This window comes from Mesoplodon densirostris, chromosome 14 (genome assembly GCF_025265405.1).
Source record: "Mesoplodon densirostris isolate mMesDen1 chromosome 14, mMesDen1 primary haplotype, whole genome shotgun sequence".
In the NCBI taxonomy this organism is placed as follows: domain Eukaryota; kingdom Metazoa; phylum Chordata; class Mammalia; order Artiodactyla; family Ziphiidae; genus Mesoplodon; species Mesoplodon densirostris.
In genome coordinates this window covers 83,952,997-83,971,627 of record NC_082674.1, presented here as the reverse complement: position 1 = coordinate 83,971,627, position 18,631 = coordinate 83,952,997, and the positions used below count along the sequence as shown (strand labels likewise).

Genomic DNA, 18,631 nt, shown 5'->3' with positions numbered 1-18,631 from the left:
TAGAAGACAACTTCAGAGGGTTGAGGGCCAGCCCTGATTCATTTCTGTATCATTAGGGGGATCACAGTTCAATGGACAAGTGTCTATCCAACATATATGATAAATATCTAGTGTACTTGATGTCAAAGATAAAATATACTTTTTGTCAAACCTCCCTTATAGGGTGGTTGTTAGCCTCAGAATTTTATTTTCAAAAGCAGCAAATTGTAGTAAAGTCATGGTTATTAATTCTCTTACTAGATAGGTCTTAAGCATACGTTTAGCACTTCTCTTGGAAAAGATTTTTTAAATGCTATGGTAGCTATTCTCCACTTGTCTCATTGCTCCAATCCAGGTCCACCTTCCTGTATTCCCTGGGAGGCTTGCATCACATCACACTTAACCTCTTGTTTGATTTAGACAAGATCAATGGGAAGCACCAGCAATAGATTATGAGCCAAGGTAAAGAGAGCTTGGAGTCCTTATTTTCTCCATTCTTTTCCTACCTCAGCACTGTTGTTCTGCCGGTAGCTGGGTTTGATGTCCTATCAGGTGGCCCGTCTTCTCTGGCAGCAAGCCTGTATGTGATGAGTTTTCTCAGATTTCTGTCAATATCCCTTTTATTAAGCTCCCTTGTTTCAATTCTTTTGAGTGTGAATTTTGTTCCTGTTGCAACTATGACACTTTTCGTTGTTCCCATTGAGATAGTAAGACCTGGTTGTTACAAGAAGATCTCAGAGGAGTCAAGGCAGAGGAAGCTGTTAGCCACTGCATAGCCTTGTATGCATCAATCCTCATGGCTTTCCCCTTACAGCCCTGTTTCCAACCTTACATTAAATCTTCAACATTGCTATATTTTCTTTGGGTTAACTTTCAAGGCCTCTGTTACACCACAACTCAAAAAAGTGCAGCAAATTATGCTTTTGGTTTGGCTTAATTTGTCAGAGTAGGTTCTGTAAATCATGAGGGAGCAGGGATTCTTTATTCATTCATTCATTCATTCATCCATCCATTGGATTGCTCATAAATTCATTCAGTGAACTTCATTGTATGCCTCTCTGCCAGTCTCCTGACTGGTAGCAAACAAAAGATCCACTCGATTGATACAGTGAAAAGAATTTAAGAAAAGCTATTATTACCACTAAGCCTGAAAGTACAAGAAGAGGAAACATTATAACCAGATCCTAAGGATCACTGGTGCTGTGGAATCAATCTATCAGGAAGGAGCTGTAGAAAAAGAAGAATATAGCCACTGCCAGAATAATAGTACACAGGTACAGAGAGAGTGGGAGAAACTGCTTCTACCTTTCCTTCTTTCCTCTCTCAAATTTTTATAGTGCCTCCTTTGGATTAAACCAAATATTAAGACATAAGGAAAAGTAGTCTGGGTGATTCAGTTTATAAGGGTCAGGCTCTTGAGTGACAAAGCGGGGGAAAGAAGAGTAGCTCTGAGTATGTGACAAATGGAAAATAACTTAGCCTCCAAATGATGTAGAACAGGAACATGAAAGTCCTGATGTAGAAGACAATGATTTTTGCTCACAAGAAACTCAAAATATAAGGGCATTGATTCCAGAGGCAAAACCAGTAGTGGTATTTAATGATTTTGACTCTACTAGTCAGAATTATCTCCTTGGGAAAGTGTGATTCTCCTCTGTATCAATAAATCCTTGTTTAGACTCAATTGAAAGAGACATGGTTCTTCCATGCTTGGTTTGGATAGATAAGAAGTCACTCAGTAGGGTCCTTTAGTTATATCAGAAGAGTGCATGTCTATCCTTTGTCACCAGAGGTAGGTGTCTTGTCACTTCCTTGAAATTATCTTGCACAAGGAATAAAGAAACTAGAGGTCCCCTCAGTGAACACTCCATGGTTGGTCAGATTAGCCAATAGTTGGATTTCTAGAGGATACTTTGCACTGGAGGTCTCTAAGACCACACGTGGGTTCACTGATTCACTAGAAGGACTCATAATACACACATGTCATTATGCTCACCATTATGGCTTATTGTACCAAAATGATACAGAGAAATTCAACAAAGGGTAAAGTTTGGAGCAAGCCAAGTGCAAGCTTCCAATGGCCCCCTTCCAGTGAGGTCACACAGAATGTACTTAATTCTCCCCCCAAAAATATATGTGACAATGCATGGGAAGGGTTACTGATAAGTGATACTTTTCTAAGCCTGGGTGTCCAGATTTTTATTGGCTACTAGTCACCTAAGTGTATAGCACCTAGTGACTGACCTCAGATACTCAAGCTCTAGGCCTCCAGAGGTGAAGCAGGTGTTCAGCACATATCACATTTTTAGCATAAACTATATGGACAAACTGGGGGCTGTGGTTCAAGGCCTCAGGCATACACAAAGTATTTTCATCAGACAGAACATTTCAAAAGCTCAGTTCTCAGGAGCCAGCTAAAGGCCAGTGATGAAAACAAGCATTTCTTAGGAATGGGAAGGGTTTCCACAACAAGGTCTGCTGAGTTAACCCTTCTACACACACAGGTAAAAATGCCATGCTTGATTTTCGGAGTCTTCTCTCAATGGGAGCAGGATTTCTGAAAAAGTAAATATAAGTAGCTAATGTCTCTACCTTCTCTAATTTGAAGTTAGCAAAATCGTGAGGCTGATCAGTTTTACTCGTGTGTCCCTAGCTTCTCCTCTGCATTTTTTTCTCCAGCTTCAGGGCTTGCTTAGTCTCTTATTACAAGTTCTCACCATCTTTTTGTTCTCTCCTCTTCCCCCATCAAATCCCATTTCCAGAAAGGTTTGCAGATTGCCACTCATTAGTAACAGTGAGACAAAGTCTCTACTTTGCTTCTCTCATAGGGAATTTACACCTAAAAATCCAGCTATATCTAAGAGCTTTGACCCCTGATCAATATAGAAGGAACCCCCTGGAAAATTATCACATTGTGATGTCACTAATCCCAGCCTTCTGTTTTATCTGTCTGATATGTCACCTTCGGAACCTTATTTTACACTATCCAGATATTTGCAATTTTAACTACAAAAGACTTGGCCCCTGGTTATCAGCTCACTACTAAAGCTAAAACCAGCCTTTGTACCCTGACACTGATTTATATCTCAGAGACAGAGTTTTAGTTGAAGTAGAAAAGAATAACTTTATTGCTTTCCCAGGCAAAGGAGGCCACAGTGAGCCAATGCCCTCAAAACTGTGTGTCCCAACCTGGAGGAGGTAGTGAGGAGTTTTATAGTAATGGTTCAAAGAGGGTGATCAGCTCGTGGACATTCTTCTGATTGGTTGCTGGTGAGGTAAGTGGGAGTCAGCATCATCAACCTTCTGGTTCCAACTAGTCTGGGGTCTACATGCTTGTGCGCAGCACACCATTAACTTCTCCCACCTAGAGGGGTATCAGTATCTGCAAAACAGCTCAAAGGTACTGTTATGTGCATCCCTTTTTGGGGGGACCAAGACCTTGCTCCAAGGCTTCACTATTGTTTCTTGACTGTTTTTCCCTTGTATCCACATGCCCTCACTTCTGTAATTAGCAACTATTTGAACCTGCTCCTTGGAACTCAGAGAAGGTCATGGAGGCTGAAAGAAGCCTATTTACTGTAATCAAGAAATGGGGGACACAGAAAGGCTTTTGTGCCCAGTAGCCCCACAGTGTCCTGTTCTGTTTCACTACTATTCACATGATAATTAAACCAAGCCAAACAATTCACAATGATATTCCTGATCCATTTATTTGGTACAATATATCCCTTTCCTCTTCTCTGTTAAAAAATAGTTTCTTAGATCATAACTCGAACCAAGAATAGTGAGGCCCTCTATGTATCCATAAATAACGCAGTTTCTCAGATATTTACCTTTAATTGACAAATTGTCTTTTTGAAAAAAAAAAGAAAAAAAAAAAACATCAGCAAGGGAACAGATTTCATATATTTCACATTTTGCTCTTTCCTCTATCCCTGGCTGAAGTTCCACTAAGAAAAAATGTTGAGACCACAAGGTGACGTGATTGGAAGCAGGATGGAAAGCTACACATGAAATTTTGATAGCCAGCTTCATATTATGTCTTCCCTTTCTCCCTCTAAAGTCTCTTAAAAAAAACACAAAACCATTTGTTATTTGGTGATAGGCAGCTGTGTTTGAGACAATGTAATTACTAAAACACTCTCCAGTCTGGGCAAAGAAATGTGCATGTGAATATTTGTATAAATGCATGTGTTAATTGGAATGGCTTTTGTGGTACATGTTTGTCGGTCTGCATATGCAAGTAAGGCTATTTAGTGCACAGTGTCATCTGTGTCAATATCAGTGGTCTCTTTTTCTAAAAATAATTTATAGAAAACAGGTGAGAATGAGGAATATACATCTAGATGTACGGAATTCAACCTACAACCCAGAGGGCTGTAATACTATAGCACTCTTTGGAGCATTTATTTTTCAATGATGACATGAGAAAGGAGAGCAGGACTCCTTAAGACATTTTTAGCCCTGGATGTTTCATAGACATAGAGAAAGAGACATAGCAGAAGGTAGTAGATTTGCTGAAACCAGGTGGTTATTCACCTCATTTTGGTGACAGCCCAGGACTTTTTTTTTTTTTCTTTTCCTGTACAAAACCAAAAGCATATCAGAAAGTTACAGATTGAAGTCTATTGTTTCTGGCATATTTGTTAGGTAAGCAATTAAAAGTAGATATGTTTACAGTGTTTTTTTTTTTTTTTTTTTTTGTAGCACGATAAACAGGGAAGATATTTATAATGAATAAAATGGAGTTTGAACAATTTCCCTGACCTTGGGGTATCATGGTATTAATTTAGAAAGATAGAAGAAAACTTTAGCTTCTCTTTCCAATTTCCAATTACTCTATTGCAACGTATACCCAGGATTTCTCCCCATTGACTGTACTCTCTATGCAGTAGCCAGAGTTACCTTTATAAAACACAAATTGATCATGCCAGCCCTGCTTAAAAATTTTCAGTAGCTTCCCATTGTGTTTAAAATCCAAAATCATACAATAGCTTTCAAAGCTGTAGGTGATCTCATCCTTAGGCTTAATTCTCACCCTCTTTCCCAGCTCCTATCCTTCTTGTCTGACATGTTCCAGGCTATTGGGATACCTTTCTTGTCGTTCCCAACACACCAATCACTTGCCTGCCTTTGGGACTTTTGTAGTCACTGCTCCCTCTGCCTGGAATGTTCTTTGCTTTTCTTGGCATAGCTGATTTCTTCTTTTACTTTTATCTTTTTCTTTTTTTTTTCTGACAGAGACTGAAATGTTACTGTGCAAAAGAAGACTTGCCTAAAATCCTTCATTTACTTTCCATCCTAGCACCTGGTTTGCTTTCCTGTAATTTTATGTAATGTTTAATTACACACACATATACCTATACAACCTGTGTTCACTAACAGCCTTCCTCTCTTCTGTTCTATTGCATTTATTGTCAGACCCCTAATTGCTCATTCACCTACAGCCTCAGTCCCTCAATATTATAGTTACTGTCCTTGTCCCTGGAATACTGTGTTGAAAAGCACCATCTTTGTCCTCCAATAACTATTATATTGCATTATTCTGTGTTTTAAAATTTTTATTAATTTCACACTATTCACTGAATCTAATATGCATTAAACTTGGTGCTAAGTCTTTAGGATGCATTTTTAAGTAAATCAGACAAATTCTGGCTTTTGTGAAGGGTTTATTCTCAAAAGAAAAAAACAGACAAATAAATCACCTAAATTACTAATCAACTCCAATTTTGATAAATGCCTCAAAAAGTTCAGAGTCCTAAGATTGTTTTTAAGCCTACCTTAGTCCTGAAGGATGAGAAGGGCATAGCTAAGGAAGGGGGAGAGAGTGTTCTAGAACAGATGGTGAGAAATGTCTGAAATAGGTAAATGAGTAGTGTATTCAGAGTAATGAAGTGGGTAGGGAACTATGGCATAAAGGGAAGAATAGTGCAAATGACCTGGAAAGAATGCAAGTATTAGATACTGCAATTCTGAGGAGGCTGCCCCAAAGAACTGAATACATTAAAAGTAAGAGTAGGTCATAAAAATAATTGATGGAACTTTTGTTCCTAAAAGTTTATTATGTTTTTCTTTTTCTGTATTAGAGTTAATCAAGTGAGGATTAAAATATCTCAAGTATCTGCATCTTGCTCAGTGCCTGACACATAGCAGGTGCACAAAATATATGTGTTTAATAAATGTCTAAACAATGCAAGGAGAAAATATGGCTTCCCGTTAATACTGTAAGATTCTTGAGGACAGGAAATGTGGGGCGTTTTGGTGTATTTAACTTCCCTCCTCTTAACTTCCAACAAGATATATGAGCCATCGTAGACTTACTATGTATTTGCCGGATTATTTTGATTTTTACTCTCTTTCCATCTCTCAGTTGTACCGATATCTCTCAAAATCCCTAGATCATAAAAGTAGCTCCCACTGTATATGTTGCTCCAATAATTGCTGCTTTTGGAATTTGGAAATTAATTGGTAATGACAAAAAGAAAAGAAAATAATACTTCAAACCCAACGGCCACACAAACATACGGGTAGGTAGATTCCTATGCAAAGCAGAAAATGGAAGAATGAGAATGTTTTAGTGAACCTGTTCTATGCCTTTGGCCTGGTTTTGCTGATGCCTAACTTCATTTCCTGTAATCATTGGAATTGCACATTTGCTTAAGTGTGTGTGATGGCATATGACGCGTGGATGAAAATTGGCAGTCTGGTCATTTCCACTTCAATCGATATTCCCTTCCACTCAATTAACACGAATACTATGGTTTTAAGGCCTGCTTATTGGTTCTGCCATTTTGCTATAAAACTTAAGTGTTGCACTTTCAAGCTGCATCATAATCACTTTATTAATGGTTGAAATAATTTGTAAAATCTTGATGGAATATGCTTGCCAAAATCCCTGGTGTGAGACTAATGAAATATTCCAATCCCTCTAAGACTTAAAGACCATGATCATGATGTCATTTTTTTCACAGAGTCAAATCTTCTTTAACCAGAGACAACTGAATGTTGTAAAAAGTCAGAGTTTTTTGTCTCCTAGATTCAATTTTGCTTTTTATGTTACTATGAATATCTTTTGGTTTATTTTTCCTCCCTGTTCTTCTTCCCCAATAATTCTTTTTTTTTTTCATTTTTTGAAATAGAATATATCTTGGGATGTGCACTTTTTATTGAATAAAGGGTAACCTACTGTTTTCAAAGTGCCTCAACTAACTGGGTTTATGGTGATATTACAATCATAATGTATAGGAAAGAAAAGGCACATAAATTTAATATTTGAAGTCCTACGAGAAAAACTTAACTGTAAGCTTTCATGTCATTTAGATTGCCTTGGGATAGCATAAACTATTCCTCTTTATTTCCTGATGTTAATTTATACTTGTTGATCAGATACCTTAGCTTTGTGCCTCATATTTACGTGGATCTATACTGACTTCCCTGTAATCCGGGGTTTTGAATTAGTGGGTAGTCCAGTCTTGTGGAACTGGTCATTCTTGTAGCCACCAATGCTGATTGCAAGTAGGGTTCTCACCTCAGTTGTACTACAAAATTTTAGTAGTCTATTAAAGGGAAGCCTTCTCATAATTTTTCTTTTTCTTAATATACATAATTTTATTTCAAATTTTTTTTAATGAAACATTCTCTTTCTAGAAAACCCAAAATTTACTATAGATACTAATGTCTATGAGTTTGCTGTGCTACCATACACAAGTCAAGAAATTAAAGAAACCATTAAATATTTAGAAATATTCAACATCAGAAGGTTTAAAATCTAACTATATATAGAAGCCCCTCAAAAAGGCACAACCTGCATTTTTTAAAAAAGTATTTTCTCTACAAAGAATCTTATCAGCTATACAAAAATCTGTACAGTTTTTATATTGAGCTGCACTTGAATTCACATTTTTGCCAAACAGTTGCTGCAGCATACACACACACTCCACACATATCATTACAGGATAGCCATTTATTCCTCATCTTCATCCCCTTCCTCCTCATCTTCATCATCCTCTTCCTCCTCATCTTCTGGTTCATTCTTCTTGGGGCCTGTTGGCCTGACAGGGCCCTTCTTTCTCACTTCATTCTTGTCCTTGGCACAGTGTGCAGCAATATCCTTTTCATATTTCTTCTTTTGCTTAGCTGCTTTCTGTTCATGTGATTGTTTATCTTTGGCTGAATTCTCAGACCACTGTTCACCCAATTACTTTTTGCAGTATCCCCGGTGGATAAGCCAGGGTGTTCACTTTTGTGCTCCTAAAAGGCCTCCATCTGTTTTCTTCATGTTTTGCTCTGAACATTGCCCAAAGATCATATTTTTTCTTATAATTCTCTTTTTCAAAGAAATTGGTGTAACCTTCATAGATTGGGACAGAAAAACGGACACCCAACCTCATTTTTTTTTCTACTAGGAATCAGCTTCTAAGATTGAGGATAAATGAATTATCCCTTCCTACCTGAAGCATTTTCTGCAGAGTTGAGGCTGATGTTTTTCTGGAAGTGTCTATTGGGTAATTTTACAGGCCTCTTTGGAGTTCTCCTATTATTTATGCAAGAGGACTTACTTTGGAGTTCTCCTATTATTTATGCAAGGGGACTTACTACTCAGCTTGGAAACTAAACCTCAAGAGGGATTTTCTGGTATGTCAGAAGTCAATGGACCACGTATAGACAATAGCTTAGACTTCTATTGGATTGTCATGGTAAAAGTCTCATGGTCTTTCTGTTAAATTAAAAGAAAAAAAAGTAATTTTATCTGACTATATCTGCAATTCCAAGACAAATACCTCACTAATTATTTTTATTATATTTATTTTTTGACATTAAATTAATATTTGCATAGTTGGAACTGTATGTACACAGATTTACAACTGTACATAGTTGGAACTTTCCCACAGAAAAAAATAATAACCTTAAGATTGTGTGAAGAATCCAGTTCTCTTTCAGTTCAAATGCTTGGAGAAAATCAATCATACAAAAAGCTAAACGAGAAAAGAATGATAATGTCTATAACTAAGATGAAATTGTACACTTATATAAACAGAATGAATTTAATAGATATTCAAAGATACTGTTCCCTCTTTTGAAAGAAAAGAACAACACATATGTGAAGCTGTCTGTAAATGTGTGTTTAATTTTTCTCCACATATCCACTTTCATTCAGATTTTTTATACTAGCTTCACAAGTCATACATTTTAATTGTACATAGCATAGCCAAACACAAGGGAGGCTCCAAGGATTACTTTGGCAAACATGCTCATTAGATATATTAAAATAAGTTGGTAAGTAGGTAAGTATTTACAGTAAAACAGTTTGGTTCCTATTTATGGACTTCTTTACATCCACTCTGTCTCTTTCCACAAAGTAATAACACAGGACATAAACTAGAAGAAAAAAAAAACAGGTAAAAGCAAACAAAGTATAGGGAATACATCTTGGTTTCATTTGTGTCAAAACAGCAATACACTGGAAAAATATATTCAGCTAAGGTGCTATTGGATTTTATTTATAAAGGCTACCATCTCCGGCCTAATGTTCATTAACTTTGTCCTTGTTGCCTAGTTACAGATTGATAATTTTTGCCTCTCTTATTATTGATGGCTCTAATAGAGAGAACAGCAACCAAGGATCTGATGAAAACACTTTAAATCTCTATTCAGAGATGTTGTTAACATTTCTTGTATGTGTCTGGTGCTGTTGATTACAATGATCTGGGGAAGGAATAATATTTAAAAAATCAGTGAGAAGCAGTTCAGAGGTGGTCTGAGACAGTCTGTTCTGTTATTAAAGACATTGTTAAAATGTATTTATTTTATAAACAGGATTTGCTTGTAAAAAAATGGTATTGAAGTAGGTTAGTATTCTCCCCTAAATGTACCACAGATATTTGATGTGTTGTTGTTATATTTTTAAATGGTTCCTTGCCAGAAGAATGTCAAGAATGGCCTGCAGACTAAATAAGTACAATTATAAAGTTGTATTGAAGTTAGTGAAACATTTAAAATCAAACTTGTGGTCCTGTAGTTGAACATTGATACTGACAATATCAGATGGAGGAATGCTCAGATCCTGAAAATCCTAATTTTAGAGGTTTAGGGTACACTGGTCTGGGTTGTCTTCAAGTTCTTGGTAGCACTCCACACTATATTAAAATTTCCATGTCTTGATGAACTTTACTTCTAGTAGAGTCAGAGGCATTAGGTGACAATGAGAGGCAACCTCTAGATCACTGGTTCTTTAAACATAGCCCCTAAACTAGCAGTGCCAATATCACCAGAACTTGTTAGAAATGCAGGTTATTTGGCTCCATCCTGGACTTGCTAGGTCAAAAACTCTGAGGGGTGGAGCCCAGCAATCTGTGTTTTAATAAGCAGTCCAGGTGATACTGTTGCACTCTAACCTTTGAGAACTTCTGCTGTAGAACAAAATTTCCTAGCCTCAGCACTATGGACATTTTGGACTGAATAATTATCCTGGGGGTCTGTGGTCTACACGGGCATAGTAAGAGGCTTAGAAACATCCCTGGACTCTACCTTTTAGATACCAGTAACATCCATCCCAGTTGTGAGTGCTGAAAATCTGACATGTGATATTGCCAAATGACTCCTGAGGGGAAAAAACATCCCTGGCTTCAGAATCATGGTTCTAGATCAATAACCTTAAACTTCATTTTGAACTGTTAGGGGAGGGGGACCCCTGCCAGGGCCAGAGAGCGGGTTCTTGTCTAATACTTAGAACTGAATTGTCAGAAGAGACACACATGCTGACAAAGCAAGAGACTTTATTGGGAAGGGTAACCTGGGCGGAGAGCAGAAGGGTCAGGGAACTGCTCTGCCACATGGCTCACAGTCTCAGGTTTTATGGTAATGCGGCTAGCTTTCTGGGTTGTCTCTGGCCGGTTATGTTGCTTGTGCCCATATTTGGTCCTTCCTGGTGGCAGACATATCTCTCAGCCGAGATGTATTCTAGCATAAGCATATCTGGGAAGTTGGAAGAACATGTTATGGGCTGGCATCTCCTCTATCTTTTTGGCCCCTCATAAACTCCCCCGTTTAGTTTTCAGCAGCAGTGCTGTGTTCCTTATCAGCACCTCCTGTTGTGAGACAACTCATGCAAGCAGTTTGTATCATTCTTGGCCAGGGCAGGCAGTTTCGGTCACTGGTTCCCTAATAGAACTTGTTAAAATGAAGATTTCTGTGCTCAAACTGCAGTCTAATTTGGTAAGTATTTGGAAAGACCCTAAAATCGGGAGCTTCAATAGGGATCATCAGCTTAGTGGCCTATGAGCTGTACTGTGAGAAACAGAACCTCATGGTCAACGTTTCCCAAACTTTGCTGTTTTTTTAAAAAAAATCTCTATGTGTGGATGATTCAAATAGGCAACAATGTTTGAGCAACTGCTCTAACTCAGTAGTTTTCTATCCTGAGTGAATATTAGAATGCCCTGGGGAACTTGTAAAAATCTTCATGCCCATATCCTGCCTCAGAACAGTTACATAAGAACCTTTGGGTGTGGGACTGTGGCATTAGAAAAGCAATTCTCGAATTTTGATGAGCATTGGAATCATCTCAGGATCTTTAAAAAATACTGAGGCTCAACTCCCATCCCCTTTCTGATATAATCAGTATGGGGTATGATCTTTTGGTGTTAGGAGATTTTAATATGTGAATAAGTTTGGGCGCCATTGCATTAGAATGTCTCAGAAGCTTTTCAAATGTTTCCAATGGGCAAAAAGGGTTGAAAACTACTGTGCGCTGATCCCATGCCCAAGCTTAAGTGGCTAGTTTTAACTTGTTCTTTCTAATAGTGAAAGTAGAGTAAATGATCCCACTGAGTGCTATGAAATGCTAAGAGTTGAAAATGCCTGAATGAAGTTTGGAGCACCAAATGGGGGAAATCTTCATGTTTTAGCCTTCCGTCTTGACAAAGACTTGATAATAACAGAATTTGGTGTTATTTACAAAAGAATGTCCTATATAGTGTATGAGTAACCAGTAGTGCTCAAATTGTACCCCATACAATTACATAAAATTGGGGATAATTACTGGGCATCAGTGATTCCCAAGTTATTCCAATGTGCAGCTAAGTTTGGGAAACACTGCTAAGGATTTTTAGTAGTATTTGCTATTTACCATTTGTCAAAAATTTCTTATAGATCACAAATTCTATGAGAGCAAGAATCAGGTCTGTGACTTCTTTATGTATTCTATAATTCTTAAAAGAGTTTCTTATGCTCTTTCAACAGATACTTTTAATGAATTGATTAACTCAATTAGGCCATTAAGATTATCTCATACTCCACAACAATTATATCATTTGCCTGTATATAACTCAGAATGTTTATAAAGGACTGAGGTTAATAAATTTATTCAGGAGCAAGTAATCAAGAAGTAAATTTATTTATCTAGTCAGCATGTTATACTTTAATACACATTTTGTGTGTTTATATATATATATATATATGTGTGTGTGTGTGTATATATATATTTATATATACATTCACTTATATACATACATACACACAAGCTTGCAACTTACTGTGCTCTACATTATTGGACTTAGAAGAAGGAATAATAGAACTCTTTCCTCTAAACAAGTTTACAGTTGAAAAAAATAAGTGGAAATCATTTCTTCAATGAGCTCTTCCAATAATTCCGTTATGTCCTATTAATAAATTAATAAAATGTATCAAGTTTTCTCCTAAAGTTAAAAAAAAGTCTTTGCCAAAGTGATACACTTTTGACATCTCCTCTTTCCTCTTAGCCATTAATCAAATAAAGACCAGAAGGTTATCTTTCTATTAGGCAGGAGCAAATTATGTGGCTCAAGAACTTGTAGCAATGTAACTGCTGAAATCGACCTCACTCTTCCTTCACTGAAAGCAAGTTTTCTATCATAAGTCCTTTATTTTATGGTCACAGTGGGATTTGATGTTTTGTTGTTGTTTCCTGTCTCTTTTCTTTGGATTTGGTGTAACACTGGTAGTTCAGAAGCTCAGTTTCTGCCATCCTAGGTCTCTGTCTAATCTTTTATATCAAGTTCCTCACTTGTGAAATAAATGGTTTGAGCTCAGTAGTCTCTTATTTTGTGTTTTAAATAAATGAAATCCTATTTTTAACAAAATGTCACTAAAAGTTTTAATGTATGAAACATTTCAAAGAGGAGCTGCTCTGACTGTAGACTACCCACAGCCTTCCTTACATAGATCTCTCTGCCACTGGGGTGCCTTCCAGAATTCCTGGTTTCAGAAAAACACAATTTGAAAAGCATCAAAGTAGATTTTTCTCTAGCCACTTTCAGCTCTAGCATTTTTAGTTAATTTTTGTTCATCAATATGAGTGCTGTAGACCTATAAAGGAATATCAAATAGAGGATTTATGTAGATCCCATTGAGATACAATGTGAAAGATGTAAATACTGAGAAACATCCATCCCATATAGAGATTTCAATGCAGATCTCGTGTAGAGATATGAATTTTTCTGTATCTTCCAGAAATATAACAGGAATTCCTATGTGCACTGAAAGAAATTTTGCCCTTTCAAATATTAAATGTCATCTATAGAAATGCCAGACACCATTAAATGTGGAGAGAGAAAGCTGGAAAAGTTTGCATAGTTTTATTCCCCTCTTTTTTGCAAGTCACTTCTACACACATCTTACTTTAAAAGAAAACCCTAAACCTCTGTATAAGAGTTATTCCTCAAGTCCATTCTCTATGTCTGTGTCTTTATTCCTGTCCTGCCCCTAGGTTCATCAGAACCATTTTTTGTTTGTTTGTTTTAGATTCCATATATGTATGTTAGCATACGGTATTTGTTTTTCTCTTTCTGACTTACTTCACTCTGTACAACAGACTCTAGGTCCATACACCTCACTACAAATAACTCAATTTCATTTCTTGTTATGGCTGAGTAATATTCCATTGTATATATGTGCCACGTCTTCTTTATCCATTCATCTGTCGATGGACACTTAACACTGTAAAGCAATTATAGTCCAATAAATATGTTAAAAAAATACTAAGTAGGAATAAAGCCAATACTATAAGAGTTCTCTTAAGTAAAAAATAAAAAAGAAGAGTTATTCCTTTGGCACCTGTTGTAGAAATATGACAGGGTGCAATACAGTGTTGATTGAAGACTGGTATTTAGTGCTGTGAGATTTGTTTATGCTTTGGACTGCATGCTTTGTGGCTTTATGGAAGGATGTATTACTTCTCTGAACATTGTCCAGCAAGCTGCAGTACGATGCATCTTAACAAAGTCTCTTTGGTGGGGAATAAATAGCGTATTGAGACTTCCATTAGGGCCCAATGCAAAAACATCTTGTGATGAGTTTCCCAATCACAGCATCTCTGAACATACACATAAACAAGCAGATTAACTTTTGTAAGTACTTTGTGTAATGAGCCAACAGCCTCCTGTGGAAGAGGCAGGAGAGCTGAGGGTAGCTTCCCATTGTTTACTGCTGATAGTAAGAATTAATAATGGATACTCTGAGCATATATTATTTATCAGACATGATCCTGGACCACACAAATCTATTGAGGTCACCCAAGCTATCTTTTATTTAAAATCTGGAGCCCAGCCACTAGAAAATGAAGAGGAACAAAGTAAGTTAACTGGATCCTAGATAGAAAAGATACAACTATAAAAGCTTCTTTTCTGGGATAGAAATTTTCTCAACCAGAAGTATTAACAAGTTTTCTTTCAGTGGGCAGGAGTGGGGGAAAACAAATTGCCTCTGGTTTAGGGAGGTGAAGATTTTAGATCAATAAGTGACTAAATGTTAGGTATGTGATGTTATCAAAAGATGATATAAATTTCTAACTGAATTGTTACCTAACTTTCAGGGCTTCTTTACATGAAGTATCAGTAAGTAATTATACTTCAAAGAGAGAAATACGGCTCCACTGCCAAAATGCCTGGGTCATTTGCTCCCTGATGTGGAAGATCTTTTAGCCTGAGAGAGCAGGGTTCAAATTAATTCCTTTCCTTACTCCCTTTTTCTTCTTCCCAAACATAATAAATGCTCTTTCCTCAGTTCTCCCTTTGTATTTAATTTATATCCCTTTAGCTCTCACTAGATTGAGGTGGACTTGAGAGCAGGTCCATACCTTTTATTTCTCTAGGTACTCAACAAACATCCAATCATACAGTTTCCATATAATTAATCCATGTTGAATAAATGAAAAAAATAATGAAGATATAAAAAATATGAACAAATTGTCTAGTATGAGTACACATAGAATATTCTTATAAAAAGATATGTGACTCTAATGAAGTCTATTTTGAAGGACAGTCTTCATTCCCATATACCATAAAATCTCAGAATTTTAAAGGCTTCTGGGAGAAAAAACTCATTATGTATATATCTATTATTTTAGGCCATTGGGTATGACTTGGGTGATACCACATTTCAGGCTTTTGTATATAGGGCATTGTTTATGTGGCCCAACAAGATAATTTTGAGAATGTCTTGCACCTGTGAACATTGTAGAGCTGATACTTTTTTGATTGTTATTGAAGATATTGAGGCTTAGAAAGTATGTGTCTTGCCCAAGGTCATCCAGATAGTGGTTTTTGTAACCAGAATTAGAATTCAGTTGTAGGAGAATTCCCTGCCAGTCCAGTGGTTAGGACTCCGCACTTTCACAGCTGGGGACACGGATTCAATCCTTGGTGGGAAAACTAATATCCTGCAATATGTGCAGCATGGCCAAAAAAAAGTTTTAAAAAGTGTTCCAAAGAAGGAACAGTCTGTACAGGCCTGGAGATGTGTGAGACAGCATGGTGTGATGAGAAAATGCAAACAATTAAAAAAAAAAAAAGAACTTAATTCTACTCATTTCCAGAGCTTTTTTTATCATAAAAGAGACCACTACATCTACCTGTAAGAGTTGTTAACTGATGGTTAATACACCTATGTCATAAAAAAGACAGCTGATCAGAGGAAAAGACCAATAAATTATATAATCTCACAAAATAATGAATGCTAAAAATATTTCACCTTTGTTTGTTATTGTCTATCTTACACCTTCTTGCTATTGCTTAATGAGAATCCAATGGTTTTCAAAATGGTAAAAATAAATGACAGGGCAAATTACCAATAGATATAGCTCCCTTCTGCACATCACATACCATTGATAACTAATTAATATTATGCATTAGTTTATACAGCATTCAATGAGAATCCAATGGTTTTCAAAATGGTAAAAATCAATGACAGGGCAAATTACCAATAGATATAGCTCCCTTCTGCACATCACATACCATTGATAACTAATTAATATTATACATTAGTTTATACAGCATTCAATGAGCTTAGATTATAGTGTCTTAAAAGTTATGTGTCTCCCTTAGATAAATTATACAGATTTTGGAAGTTTTGTCTCCTACCACTTTCATTGTAACCCGGACTATAATTACTGTTCTAATTGCCTCTCATGCACCTCTTAGGTGAAGCTTCACCTAGATAGTGATGATAACTATTTTAAGCTACAATGGGATTAATTGTCATACTTCCACATATTTGTTTAGTTCCTTGTCTCTATTGATGGAAATAATGCAATATTCTAATGATGGCTTTCTTTCCAGGTGTCAGGCACAGTGTTTCCAAGTGATATGTTTGAAATAAGTTATTTTTCTTGGTTGCAACTAGAAAAACACACTTTGGAAAGACCTGGGCCAAATAAATTTCATCTATCATTTGTTCCATACAATATCCAGCCACATTTGTAATGGTATATGCATAACCCCTAGAGCTCTGTTAATAGGAAGAAAGATAAAGAAAGGATGACATGTTCAGAAACAAAGTTTGGGCTAATAAAGTCTTTCCTGTAAAATAAGATGAATGTGCTGTTTACTTGGTCTTCATTAAGGTATATTCAGCTAACTCTGAACAAGCACAGCCACCCTTTAGTTGATCCAATTTCTTAAACAGTTTATTCAGGGACAATTCTGGATAGAGATCCATGGGTTGTGTTGTTGTTATTGTTTACTTTTTTGTTTTGTTTAAAGTCCTTTCCCAGATGAAATATCTATTCCCCAGGTAGGTATTTGAGCCATTATTAGTCACACTTTAGTGGGAGTCATTACTGTAAATTTCACTGGTGATATGAGAGGACAGATGTCATATTATTAGTGATTGAAGGTAAGGGAACCCAAGACAGAGTAAGAAGAGTTGAGACAATGAGACTGATGAAACTGAGGATACACCATGTCACCTTCCCAAGTTGTTATGTATGAGGACTTATGCATGTTGGTGGAGGACCTGGCTTAGTGATGTGCACATTGTATTTAGTAAACATGGGCAGATAGGTATGTAATTACAGAAGAACAAAGCCATGTATTTATATTGTACTGTTTTCTCATGAACTTTAAAGGCAGCCCTAGAATGTAGAGAAAGAGATAAGTATGGCTTAACATAAGGAAGACTAATATAACAGAGCTGCCCAATGATAGGATGTATTTCCATGTGAAATATTGAGTTCTCACTCACAGAAAGTGTTCCAGCAAATGTTGGATGACTATGTCTCTGTGACATGTGACATCACAGAGATGTTACTGAAGGTATTCCTGCACAGGGGAGGAGCTAAGTTGGATGATCTCGGTGACCCCTTTCCATCTCAGAGATGATCTAGAACCCAGATGGCATAAAGAGGTGCTTGAGAGTGACAGCCATAGATTCTCGTTGACACCCAGAGTAGCTCCACTATGCAGTAGTCATTATCCAAACCATATTTATCAATATAACATTGGTTTTGCTACAGGTAGTTATTAACTTTTTGTCAACATCATCAAAGTGTCCAATCTTTTGCTTGGTCAACATGAATTTTATTATTGTATGGTCCCCTTCCTTGTTCAAATTCAAAAAAAAAGATTAAAAATTATTATTAAAGAAAATGATGCTTTCTGTTTGCTGATTACAAAAGTCCTATAAACTGAATGCAGAAATAAATTGTTTTTGAAAAGAATGGTCTTAAGTTCATGCATTTACTCCATTTTTAATTTATATATTGGTATAAAGAATACGTTACTTATAACAATTTTATCTTTTAAGAAATTTAGCACTCTCAATGTATTGCAGGCATAGGAAAGGGATTGCTTTACTCAAAACATTATTAAATAATAAAATTATTCAATAAACACTCATTTAAAATTTATTTCCTACATTGCATTTTGTTTTAGGTGATATGGTATAAAACAAGTATAAAACAACACCCCTACTCTCAGAAAACTTACAATCAAGATGTGACAACAAAAATAACACAAATAGAGTAATTAGAGAACAAATAGTGTGAAACCAATAAGCGCATGACAACACATACTATTTATCTTTCCTGTCTCAGAGTATTTCTAGTGTTTCTTCATCCTGGAACTCTCTTACTCCAGGTGGTCACCTTGCTTAGTACTGTCTGACTCATCTATTCTTCATCCCTGCAGCCAAACTGCATTACTTTACATTGTTTTTCTTCATAGTGTTCATCATTATCTGAAATTATTTCATTTATTTACCTATTTCCTGTCTTTATTTTCCAAAATGTAAGATTCACTGGGGGAAAAGCCTGTTTTCTCCCCATTTACCAGCTTTACTTAGATATAATTGACATATAATGTGAAAGTATAAGTTGTACAATGTGATGATTTGATACATG

General features: G+C 36.4%; 1 pseudogene; it reads right to left on the bottom strand.

Moving 5' to 3' along the window:
- Positions 1-7,942: 7,942 nt before the first annotated feature.
- Positions 7,943-18,631, bottom strand: part of LOC132501439 (high mobility group protein B2-like) — a 28,755-nt pseudogene continuing 18,066 nt past the window's right edge.